The sequence below is a fragment of the Ahaetulla prasina genome, chromosome 1 (genome assembly GCF_028640845.1).
Source record: "Ahaetulla prasina isolate Xishuangbanna chromosome 1, ASM2864084v1, whole genome shotgun sequence".
In the NCBI taxonomy this organism is placed as follows: domain Eukaryota; kingdom Metazoa; phylum Chordata; class Lepidosauria; order Squamata; family Colubridae; genus Ahaetulla; species Ahaetulla prasina.
Genome location: NC_080539.1, coordinates 49,441,060 through 49,453,950, shown reverse-complemented (window position 1 = coordinate 49,453,950; position 12,891 = coordinate 49,441,060). Strand labels below are relative to the sequence as shown.

The 12,891-nt window shown below is 38.1% G+C and overlaps 1 protein-coding gene across 2 annotated transcripts in view; it reads left to right on the top strand.

Moving 5' to 3' along the window:
- Window positions 1-12,891, top strand: part of TTC7A (tetratricopeptide repeat domain 7A) — a 197,774-nt gene that overhangs the window by 47,490 nt on the left and 137,393 nt on the right. The gene's annotated exons all lie outside the window — the stretch shown is intronic.

Below are 12,891 nucleotides of genomic sequence, written 5' to 3'. Positions count from 1 at the left end.
AAAACTTCCTGATAGTAAGAACTATACGGCAAACGAAAAGTCTAAATCTGGAGGCTGTGAGATCTTGACAGCTAAAGATTTTTAAGAACAACTAGATGGCCACCTTTCATGAATAGTTTAATTGGTTTTCCTGCACCTTGAAGAGGATTGTAGTAGCTAATGTTTCTCAGCCATGGCAATGAAGTTCACATATCTTAAAATTGCCAAGGTTGAGAAACATTAAATTAGATTATCCTTGTGATGCCTTTCAAGTCTAGAATTCTATCAGTCTATGAAAGACTCTGGCAGAAAAAAATGTCGTTTATCTAACAGTCTTTCAATCCTACTTCCAAAATGTTAGCAAGAGAGTCATACTGTATTCAAGAGGGAGAGAAATAATTTGGAGAACTGTGGAAATTACAATTTTTACTATGCACCATGATGCCAGAGATTCAGGGCTAGGGGAAAGGAATGATCAGCAAAGATAATCTTCTCCAGTGAAGCCACTAAAAACAAAATATCTTTTTTAAATTGCCCTGGATCACAGCCAAGTCCAAACTTTATTAAACAAGATCTTACATCTGAGGTTTACTTTCATATATGTAGTGCTGAAAATGGGACTCATAAATCTGTGATTATCACAGAAACAGTTTGATGAGTCCTTCTATTTCCCCAGACACCTTCACATTTTGAAAAAAAATATATTCTTTTAAGTATAAGCAGAGAATTTCTTAATCTATATAGATTATGTTCATTGCTAAACAAGATTGTTTTGATTCAGCATTCCATTCTGCTTATTTCACATTTAATAAAATATTGCATTTAAAATATTAAGCTATTGAAATTACAACTTTATTAAAAAAATTTGCTGACCATCTTGTTGCAAAGCAACTCTTAATAGAAATCCATCTTGCTGGTCAGCTCATTAATGAAACATCAAGGTGGTCTTTAACAAACTATATGTATATTCATATATCCAAATTAAGCTTCAAGTGACCCATGAGCTTTGGATCTTAGTTTGTGATATTTTTCCTTGGCCATGTCATCATGTGAATGGATTGTTTCTTCCAGGTCAGATAATTATGTGCGGTAGAGTAGAGAGCTGGACAGAACATGAGACCAAACTGAATACTGTTTAGTAGTGAGCTAACTTAATAATTACTATATTTATGTACTGATTGTCTTCCACATTAGGAGTGAGGAGGGAGAAACCCAACTAAGAGCTCACGGTATCTTCAGTAGAATTGGGCCATTGAAAAGTGAAATCCTTTAAGCAGTAGAAAGGTTGAAATAGGGTACCATTTTAGAAATGAAGAGGCTATGACTGTCTAGTTCTGTTGATCTGCCCCAAGAGAGAACCCTATGTTTGTCTCATACTGATGAGTGTTCTCATGGCCCAAAGCTAGCACAGTTCTCTATTAGTCAACAGACAGATCAGACTGTTTCCTAGGAAGGTTTTTAATGCATAGCAACTTTTGTGTCCAATGGTGTTTTTAGATCATTTTAATTTCTAGTTTAGGTTCTGCAGGTATTCTATTTTCCATACAGGTGCAGATTGTCCTTGACTTACAACTGCTCATTTAACAATGGTTGGAAATTACAACATCCTTGGAAAAACTGACTTATAACCCATCCTTGAAGTTATGATTGCTGCACCACTCCCATGGTCACATGATTGAATTTAGGCACTTGGCAGCTGGTTCCCTTTTGCAGTGCCTTGCCATCATGGGATCATGATTTGTGACTTTCCCAGCCAGCTTCCAACAAGCTAAGTCAGTTCAGGAAACCAGATTCTATTAATGTCCATGGTAAAAAAAAAAAAAGTTGCAAAATTGTATGCTTAAAGTGATGACTCACTTTAAGACTGCACTAACTTGCAGTGAAAACTCCAATCCCAGTTGCGATTGTAAATTGAGGACTACCTTGACTATAAATAGTCCTTGACTTACAATCATTTGTGTAATGACTGTTTAAAAGTTATGACAGTGCTGAAAAAAGTGACTTATAACTGCTGCCCACACTTAAGATTGTTGCAATGTCCCCATGATCATATGATCAAAATTTGGATGCTTGGCAACTGCCATATGTTTCCAACAGTTACTGCATGCCGGGGTCATGTGGTCCCCATTTAAGACCCTTCCAAGGGCTTCTGACAAACAACGTTTTGGGGATGCACCAGCCAGATTTTATTCTTCACTAAGGCATTGAAACTTGTATAAATCTGATGTTATGCATTTGTTGATTTAGATAAAATGTAAGGTAAGTGAACAGAATTAAATTATGGGATATTTTTCATGAATCTGGTGGTGAAAGTTGGTCATTGAATAAGAATAGAGCAATACAAGATAGAAGTAAATAGTGCTTTTAATGTAATAAGCTAATTGTTCAATACTGAGCATGGAATGATGTCCCTTTAAGATACTTGTGTGGATAGCAAAACCAGAAGTGATAAGATCAAGAATGCTGTATTTGGTCACATTGAGAGGTAGACAGAATGGATAAGGATCAAATAGCAAAACAAATATATGAAGGAAGAATGAATACTACAAGAGGAAGGGGAAAATAGGAAATTAATGGATGGTATTTATGATTGGATTTATGATCCAATTATGATGGGAGGGAAGAAATGTAAAGAACAAAAGGCATCATAAGTCATAATGTATGGACATCATGAAGTTAAGGATGGTTGATAAGGATAGGAAGATACTGAGAGTTACAGTGATTAATATTCCTACAAACTAGATTTAGCTATTTTTTCTTATCTCATGTTTTAATTTATTTGGTTTATTTTTTCTATAATTTCTTGTCTCCGTTTGCACTTTACATAACATTACTTATTGCAAAAGAGAATAGTTTGAAGCATGTATATTAGTCAAATGCAAATGTGTAGGTAAAATCATATCTTTCTTTTTAAAGATACTGCTAAATATGCTGAGGATCTTTTCTGATCTCCAGCAGAAGGACTGTCACTCTATATAATATATTAGGGTCTACAGGACATGTGTATAATTATTATATTTTGTATTCTAGATATAAATACAAATCAGACAACTAGAAAGAGAAAAACACTTAACAACTAAACTAATAGAAAACTTAAGAACTTCAATGTGATCTTTATTTTATTTCTTTTTCAAAAAAAGAAAAGACACAATGGAAGGCATTAAAATGGGAAAAGAAAGTGGCCTTGTTACAAGTGGATTTTACCAAGCCTAGAGGAGTATGGAAAGTACTGTCTCCCTTACTTTCTACCATTCTGTTCAACAAGCACAGCTTAGAGGCAGAGCTAAGCACTTGTTCTTTACGCACAAATTAACCATGACCTTCAGTTTTTTACCTGAGATAGGCTAGCATGGAGAATGGTGAGCAATCCATTACTGGAAATATTTAAAAAGAAGTGGACATCATCTATCAAAGATGATACCCAGCATTGCTGAGTTGACCACTGAGGTTGATTAGATGATCACCAAGATTTACCCTACATATTGTTCCAGGAGATAATATCCCTGCATTTTTCAATAAATGCTGCATTAAAATCAAAACGATAGAGACTCTTATATCCTTCTTCCAGGCCCAGCTTCAGCTAGCCACTTGCTTAGAGCAGGGGTCTCCAACCTTGGCAAAGCTGGCTGATGTACTCTGGGAGTTGAAGTCCACAAGTCTTCAAGTTGCCAAGGTTGGAGACCCCTGGGTTAGAGTACACATACATTTCGTTTCTTAACTTCCTCATTTAGCAACCATTCACAGTTAGGACAGTGATGAAAAAATAACTTTACAACCAATCCTCACACTTACAACCTCAACAGGTCTTTAAAGCAAAGGAAAACTGAAGTACGATCATAAGCACAGTCATGGTTTCACTTAGTGACCACTTGCTCAACGACTGAATTGCTGTTCCCAATTTTATTTCTGACTAGCATCTTCCAAATGTACTAAGCTATAACTCCGATCATCCCAGCCATCATGATGTATGCAGTATATGCCTATAAGGAACCCTAAAGCTATTTTGTTAAATCTCTTCATATTAGTATTCCAGGGCTAGCCAGAAAGCCAGTATCAGCAAGATCCAGATAATATTAATTTTATTTGAATGAGAAATCAGTCAGATGTTTTGAGTTACAACATGCAAACATATTTGAGAAATATAAATGAAATAATGAGGCAAATCAATAATAAGGTTCAAATTTGTTTTCTTTATGAATTTATCGGTGGGTCTTTGAAAAGTAAAATCACTTTTGGTGAGAACAATAATAGTGACACAGTAAAACTCTAAAATAACCCTTTTAAGATTATCTACTCATAGATGCTATTCCTGTTCTTTTTAGAATAATAATAGCAATAATAAGAATAATGATAAGCTGTATTTTAATAGAAGTTGTTGGTCATGTGTTTGCCACCCATAATACCTTAAGCAGAAAGAAAGCGATCTATACTTTATCAGCATAATAAATTGTTCTCAGCTGTGTCAATGAAGATTCTCAATCATCCAGGTATTGTTATCTGGAAATTGAGTCACGGCAACTGGAAAAAAAATTTCTTTTATGTACACTGAGAGTATATGCACCAAGACAAATTCCTTGTACGTCCAATCACACTTGGCCAATAAAAAATTCTATTCTATTCTATTCTATTCTATTCTATTCTATTCTATTCTATTCTATTCTATTCTATTCAAACTTTTCACTGCTTATCCAAGTAGCTCCATTCTCTGAAACGATGAAATCAAAAAGAAAAAGAAGTCCAGTTGCTGTGACTCAACTTCCAGTGTTCTCAGTTGTACAAAGTGTCAAGGATATTCTCTTCTTCTTTGCTAGCAAAGGAAATGAGCTTGAAAAGGAAGGACATATCATGCCCACTTATACTGAGCAGGACACTGGTCTTCTGTCAGGGACTCTTCCTTACATATCTTATCTCTCTCCCTCTGTCTAATTCAGGAAGAGACCGGCTGGACTATTACATGACCTGGAAGTAGCCAAGGTGGGGAAGTAGATAACATTTAGTTTCCAACAAATTGGAACCAGTTGTTATTGTGATAGGATTTTTTTTCTTTCTGATTTCTCCTTTTAAAAAAAAAAAAATCCAGTGATTCTGTATGAGAAGACAGGGTGCTAGCAAGAAGGAAAAGCGGGAGGACTACAAGAAAGGCAGGTCAGCAGAACTAAGTGGCATCTTTCAGGGGAGGAAGGGCCCAAGTAATTTGCAACTTTGTGGATGACTGACAAGCAGCAAAATCTCAGGAAGGGTAAAGCTTCCTGAGAGGTGTGAAATTGAGGAGGCAGAGCGGACCTGACTATTTCTAACTTGGTCCACTGTTCTCTAAAAACATCGACCCCACCAATTTGGTAATGTTTTAATTCTGTCTCATTCTAATTCCCTTCATGATTTCTGATGTTAAGTTTGGACATCACAGCAGAGAAATTACATATCTGGTGCTGTTTCATTTCCGATATAAATGAGGAAAAGTTGATATGATAGATGTTTATAAAATGATGGACAGCATGAGCAAGCAGCTTTTCTTCTTTCTAATCACATTACAATCCAGGGTCATCAGAACAACTGAATGGTTGGAGATTCACAGACAAAAGGTGAAAAAAATCTCATAGAACATAAACTACACAGATGCAGTGATAATCCCAGTTTATCTTTAAAATGGGATGGGACAAATTCATAGAGGATTGTCAGACCCAAAACCAAAACACGTGGTGATTCCTCCCAGCTAAGTTCTTTATTGTTTCACATCTGTAGACAAAATCTTGCCAAACTGAGGAGTTCACTATTTACAAAATACTCTGTGAACTATTAAGGAAGGGCTGTCTTCACTCTCTTTTTCTCACACATAATATCTGGACTAAGTTGCCTTTACTTCTCTGAAGTGCACCCATTTCCTTACTGCATTTCATCACAAGGTTAATGCTATTGGTAGCAATATGATGACATAATTATTACCTTCAGGAGACTGGTTCCATATTCTAATATCAATATGGGAGTTATAGTGGGTTTACTCACCTGTTCTACTTGAGACCTTTGAAGGAGCATCTAGTTGGTCACTGTGGGAAAGGTGCTGAATAAGATGGACCTTGTCTTGTGTTATATTGATGATTAGCATTATCCTCTCTAATTGATAACATAGGATCTGATGATCTGCAGTATGTTCTCCTGCTGCTTCTCTGTAAATGTATTTTAACAAGACAGCAAAGAAGACAGCCTCATTTAACTGACTCCTGAAATATTTTCTGGGCAGCATGAAGAGGAGGATTTGCAAATAGACGCTCTGCTCTTGCCGATATCTTGTTTACTTGGAGGCTTTGCGTGGGTGAGAGAGTCAAACAGTTCCTAGCTGATGTTTGCCATGCTATTACAATTTTGGCAAAGAATATTCCACAGAAAAAAGTACCATGAGGTTTCTCTGCAATCTATTGCCTCTATTTATCTTTCCACTCCTGGCCTTATTAAAAAAATATAGTGTTATACAAAATTGAGGAGCTCCACTGAAATTTAATATAGTTTGACAGAGCATGTTGGTATTCAAAGACTGAGGTAGAATTTTTGCAAAAACAGCTTTAAAAACTAACAAATGTGTTACGACATATGCTTTCATGGATAGAGTACACTGTAGCAGATTCTTGATGTCTATTCCTCAGCTGTTGGTAGAGATGTGCACGTACTGTATGCACCCCCACTTTCACTGGAAAGGAAAAATATATATAACAAGAAAGTTTGGTATAATGGTTAAAGCACCAGGTTGGAAACTGGGAGACTGTGAGTTCTGGTCCCATCTTAGACAAAAAGCCAGCTAGGTGACCTTGGGCTAGGCACTCACTCTCAGCCCTAGGAAGGAAGCAAGGGGCAAACCACTTCTGAAAATGGTTCCTTGCCAAGAAAACTGCAGGGACTTCTCCAGGCAGTCACCAGGAGCCAAGACTGACTGGAAATCACAAAGGTTAAAAAATAGTAAAGATAAATGTTTCCCCCTGCTAGTTGTGTTTGACTCTAGAGCAGGGGTCTCCAACTTTGGCCACTTTAAGACTTGTGGACTTCAACTCCCAGAATTCCTCAGCCAACTTTGCTTTGCTGGCTGAGGAATTCTGGGAGTTGAAGTGCACAAGTCTTAAAGTAGCCAAGGTTGGAGACCCTTGCTCTAGGGGGCGGTGCTCATCTCCAATTCACAGCTGAAGAGTCAGCATTGTCTGAAGAGGCTCTTGTGGTCATGTGCCTGCTGAGTATATAACAAAGGTGCATGGAATGCTGTTATCTTCCCACCAAATTGCTATCTTTTTATCTATTTGGATTTACATGCTTTGGAACTACTAGGTTTGCGGGAGCTGAGATACCTAATGGAAGCTCACTCCTTCAGGCAGTACTTGCTCTCGAATTGCCAACCTTCCAGTCAATAAGTCCAGTGTGTAAACAGCTCAGCCATCGGGTTTTCTCCCGCGTAAAATTGGAAGTGTCTTGGCGACGTTTCGACGAAGTCTCATTCGTCATCTTCAGGCTTCAGCTTCGTGCTTCTGCTGTTCTTTGATAACAAACCAAGGCTGGAGCATCTTTCAGTAATTTTGACTCTCTCTTCATCAGCGCACCTTCTGACCCTTCCTGAAAATCCGACCAAGACTAGGATTCATCACAACTATTGCTCCAAACGTGGTGACAGAACATTTTGTGTGTGTCGAATATCAAAAATTGTCATCAGATCCTCAGGAAGGGTCAGAAGGTGCGCTGATGAGGAGAGAGTCAAAACTACTGAAAGATGCTCCAGCCTTGGTTTGTTATCAAAGAACAGCAGAAGCATGAAGCTGAAGCCTGAAGATGACGAATGAGACTTCGTCGAAACGTCGCCAAGACACTTCCAATTTTACGCGGGAGAAAACCCGAATAACCAAAGACCTACATACAAACACCTGCGAAAACCTCAGAAAAGAAATGTATATATATTTGTTTCATTCCTGTTGTAATGAAATGTTTAGGATTATATATATACATACATACATACATACATACATACATACATACATACACACACACACACACACACACACACACACACACACACACACACACATATATATATATATATATATATATATATATATATATATATATATATATATATAGGTCTTTGGTTGTTCGGGTTTTCTCCCGTGTAAAATTGGAAGTGTCTTGGCGACGTTTCGACGAAGTCTCATTCGTCATCTTCAGGCTTCAGCTTCGTGCTTCTGCTGTTCTTTGATAACAAACCAAGGCTGGAGCATCTTTCAGTAGTTTTGACTCTCTCCTCATCAGCGCACCTTCTGACCCTTCCTGAGGATCTGATGACAATTTTTGATATTCGACACACACAAAATGTTCTGTCACCACGTTTGGAGCAATAGTTGTGATGAATCCTAGTCTTGGTCGGATTTTCAGGAAGGGTCAGAAGGTGCGCTGATGAAGAGAGAGTCAAAATTACTGAAAGATGCTCCAGCCTTGGTTTGTTATCAAAGAACAGCAGAAGCACGAAGCTGAAGCCTGAAGATGACGAATGAGACTTCGTCGAAACGTCGCCAAGACACTTCCAATTTTACGCGGGAGAAAACCCGATGGCTGAGCTGTTTACACACTGGACTTATTGACTGGAAGGTTGGCAATTCGAGAGCAAGTACTGCCTGAAGGAGTGAGCTTCCATTAGGTACCTCAGCTCCCGCCAACCTAGTAGTTCCAAAGCATGTAAATCCAAATAGATAAAAAGATAGCAATTTGGTGAGAAGATAACAGCATTCCATGCACCTTTGTTATTTGCTCCCAGAAGCACGAAGCTGAAGCCTGAAGATGACGAATGAGACTTCGTCGAAACGTCGCCAAGACACTTCCAATTTTACACGGGAGAAAACCCGAACAACCAAAGACCTATATACAAACACCCGTGAAAACCTCAGAAAACAAATATATATATATATATATATATATATCATCCTAAACATTTCATTACAACAGGAAATATAATCTGTGATTCTCCATATATTGTTGACTTTAAGCTCCTATTCTAGAAAGTGAGGTGAGTGGGATGCTGAGTGTTGTAATTCGCTTGTGGGAATCCACAACTTCCCCATCTATTAGATTAGATTTGGTAATTAAATAAATTTGGCCTGAATTTTGTCACCCGTGCTTAGACCTAGACCAGCAGCCCCCAATCTTTTAGACACTAGGGACTGGTTCTGTGGAGAGAAGTTTTCCCAAGGACTGAAGGGGGCATGGTTTTACATGCTGCCTGCATCCTGTGGATGGGGCTTCACTTATTTGCACGGTCCAGTTGCTGGCATGCTGCAGACAGACCAGTGCCAGTCCATGGACCATGGGTTGGGGACCCCTGATCTAGACTATATACAGCTTTAGGGCTGGAACAGGGAAAGTTGGATTTACTTCCCCCTATTCAAATCCAGGCCTGACCATATCGGTCAGTGGTCTCCAACCTTTATTTATTTTATTTATTTATTTATTATTTTGATTTGTATACCGCCCTTTTCCCGAAGGACTCAGGGCAGTTTATAGCCAAATAAAACAAAGATACAAAAATTAAAAACACTATTAAAAGACTTATTCAATTAGGCTAACAATCTAAAATTCTGTAAAAAACTAAACTCTATTAAAAGCCCCCATTAAAACTATTAGGCCAGCCCTGCGCGATGAAACAAGATAACATAACATAACATAACATCAGAGTTGGAAGGGACCTTGGAGGCCTTCTAGTCCAACCCCCTGCCCAGGCAGGAAACCCTACACCATCTCAGTCAGATGGTTATCCAACATTTTCTTAAAAATTTCCAGTTTTGGAGCATTCACAACTTCTGAAGGCAAGTCGTTCCACTTATTAATTGTTCTAACTGTCAGGAAATTTCTCCTTAGTTCTAAGTTGCTTCTTTCTTTGATCAAAGAATGTCTTTAGCTCGCGTCTAAAGGTCCGGAGGTCAGGGAGTTGACGAATCCCTGGAGGTAACTCGTTCCAGAGGGCAGGAGCCCCCCAGAAAAGGCCCTCCCCCTGGGGGTCGCCAGTCGACATTGTCTGGCCGACGGCACCCTGAGGAGGTCCTCCCTATGGGAGCGCACTGGTCGATGGGAGGCATTTGGAAGCAGCAGCCGGTCTCGTAAGTAACCCAGTCCTATGCCTTTGCTGGCTGGGGAATTCTGGGAGTTGAAGTCCTCCAGGCTTAAAGTGGCCAAGGTTGGAGACCCCTGATATAGATAGTTCTCAACTTACGACCACAATTGAGCCGAAAATTTATGTTGCTAAGCAAGACAGTTAAGTGAATTTTGCTCCATTTTACAACTTTTCTTGCTACAGTTGTTAAGCGAATCACTGCATTTGTTAATTTAGTAATATGGTTGTTAGATTAATCTGGTTTCCCCATTGACTTTGCTTGTAAGAAGATCACAAAAGGTGATGACATGACCTTACATGATCTTACAGCCTTTAGAAATATGAATCAATTGCCAAGCATCTGCATTTTGATCACCTGACCTTGGGGATGCTGCAACAGTTGTAAGTGTGAAAAACAGTCATAAGTCACTTTTTTTCAGTGCCATTGTAATTTCTTAACGGTCACTAAATGAACAGTTGTTAAGTTTAGCTCTGCCTGTGCTATGCACCCAAGTTCATTTCTTGCCATAGTTAACATACACAGGAAGCATCAGCTACATGTACAGTCATCAATATCATCAAGAACAACAATGATATTGATGTCTGTGGCGGAAATGAAATTGCTCAAAAAGGTGACCATAGTGCATAAGAAGCTATCTATCTTTGATGTTTATAGTCTTGTGAAACTCTCCTACACCATTAAAGAGAGGTGTGGGTGTGTATGTAATCCTGTGCTGTAACAGCAAGGGTTGGGTTTGATTTGGGATGTTCCTTCTGTTACTCCCCTTATGAAAGCTTACTGCAGTTGCTAAGTAACCCGGTTATAAAAAAAAAAAAGGAGAAACATTTGTCTTTGCATTGCAGTCAGGAGCCCTGAAGGATGCAAAGGTTTTAGAAAGCTCCTGAAATAGCACAAGCAGGGAAAGAAGTTAAGATTGTAACAAAAATCTTAAATCAACAGACGTACAAAGGTCAGTTAATCAGAAGATGCGGGCCAATATTTTTGCAAGACGTGCAGGGGCATGTATAATAGAGAGAGAGATTATTCTTTAAAGCTGCACAGCACATGGAAATTTCCAAAGTTGCCTGGAAAAAATCAGCAAAATCATTGTGATCCAGCTAAAACCATTGCTGCAGTGCCTGGATTGTAGCCTGTGAGTTGAACAACAAATATGGAGTATCAGGACTGCTTTACATTAGAAGGTGCAAATTTTGCAGGGGTATGTGTGGTTGTTTAACAAAGAGCATTAAAATTAATTCACTAGTCATTTTGTTTGTTCCCATCAGCTGGATATAGTGGCAAATCTGTACCAAAACCATACTGACATTAACCAAAATATGATACCGTAATGAGGTTTGTATAATCAATGTACACATATTCCCATCTTTCTTAATCTAAAACCTTTCTGAATTTCTTGGATTATAACTCCCAGATTTCCTAGCTAAGAACATTTTGAGGATGCCTCCAGGGCAGGATGTTGCAATGGTGGCTACTATTAACAATGACCTTCTGATGTCTTCAGAATGAAAAGCAATATGTTTCTAAATACTAGTTTTTGAAGCTGAAATGGCTCTTGCCCACATGACCTACTTATTTCTTAATAGAATCATCATTGTTAGCTACTATGGAATATTGGCCAACATAGATTTTTTTTATCAGATCCAGCAGACTTCTTCCTTTAAAAAAAAAAAAAGACAACAACCATCAAAACCCTCGTTATAAGTAGGGTCACTTTTCATTTTTTTCAACTTCTATGGAGGAAGGAATTGCAGGTGTGATGTGACAAATTAAAAACAAGCATTGCAATCCAAAATTGAGAGATGTTTGATTTTAAAAATGAATTGATAAAATCCGTCTCAGCATTATTCAAAGGGATCCTAATATGGAAGCCCTATCTACATTAAAAAAAAACACCCTTGTACTGTATTGAGATTCTTCTGTGGTTTAAAGTCTAATCACTAATAAGTCTAATTATTACTATCTTGCAGTGAACTTTGCAAACAATGTACTTTCCACCCACAGTCTGACGGAGGAATACAAACATTTTAATTATCTGATTATTTAGACCCTACACAATACTGTGCACTCTGTTGTTATTCTAATATATAACTTATACTGTATATGATTGTCTTTCACTCATTCTAGTATCAGACAAGATCATATGCACATGCAGTATATAACACACATGTAGGTATACTGATTGGCCCAGATGGAATTCAGTATCACAGAAACCAATTAAAAATGGCTTCATCGAGTTGATTTAAACATAAAAGAAAGAAATTTTTGTGTTTAAAAAACATTTCCTTTATTCCTGAAGCTCAGGCAGTACACGTCATGGCTTACATAGGTTCCCTCTCTCACACAATAGACGGAGAAGAAGGATAACGAATTCTAAAACTGCAGACTTCCTCCCATCACTAAAAGAATAAAAGATCTTAAGAATGGAGCAAGCCTTCAAAACATTCCAATGAAGGCTGAACAAATTGAATATTTAGAAGACTTGGAAGAGGAGGGGGTTATGATATAATGTGAACTAAATAACTGAGAAAGTGGGAAAGGAGAGAAACAATTAGATTTCAGAATGGTATTGTTCACCCTACCTTTTTTTTTTCTGGCACTTATCCCTCTATTATCACATATGTGATAGTTCCAAGGATAGGCACATTTCGCCAATTTCCTCACTCCCTAGAACCTTTTCCTACTTATAAAGCACAGTATGAGCATTTCCTGGCAATCTCTTTTATTCTGCAGTGTGTTTTTGATGATGCCTTCATTTTATTCCCAGCCCACAATTGAGACAGGT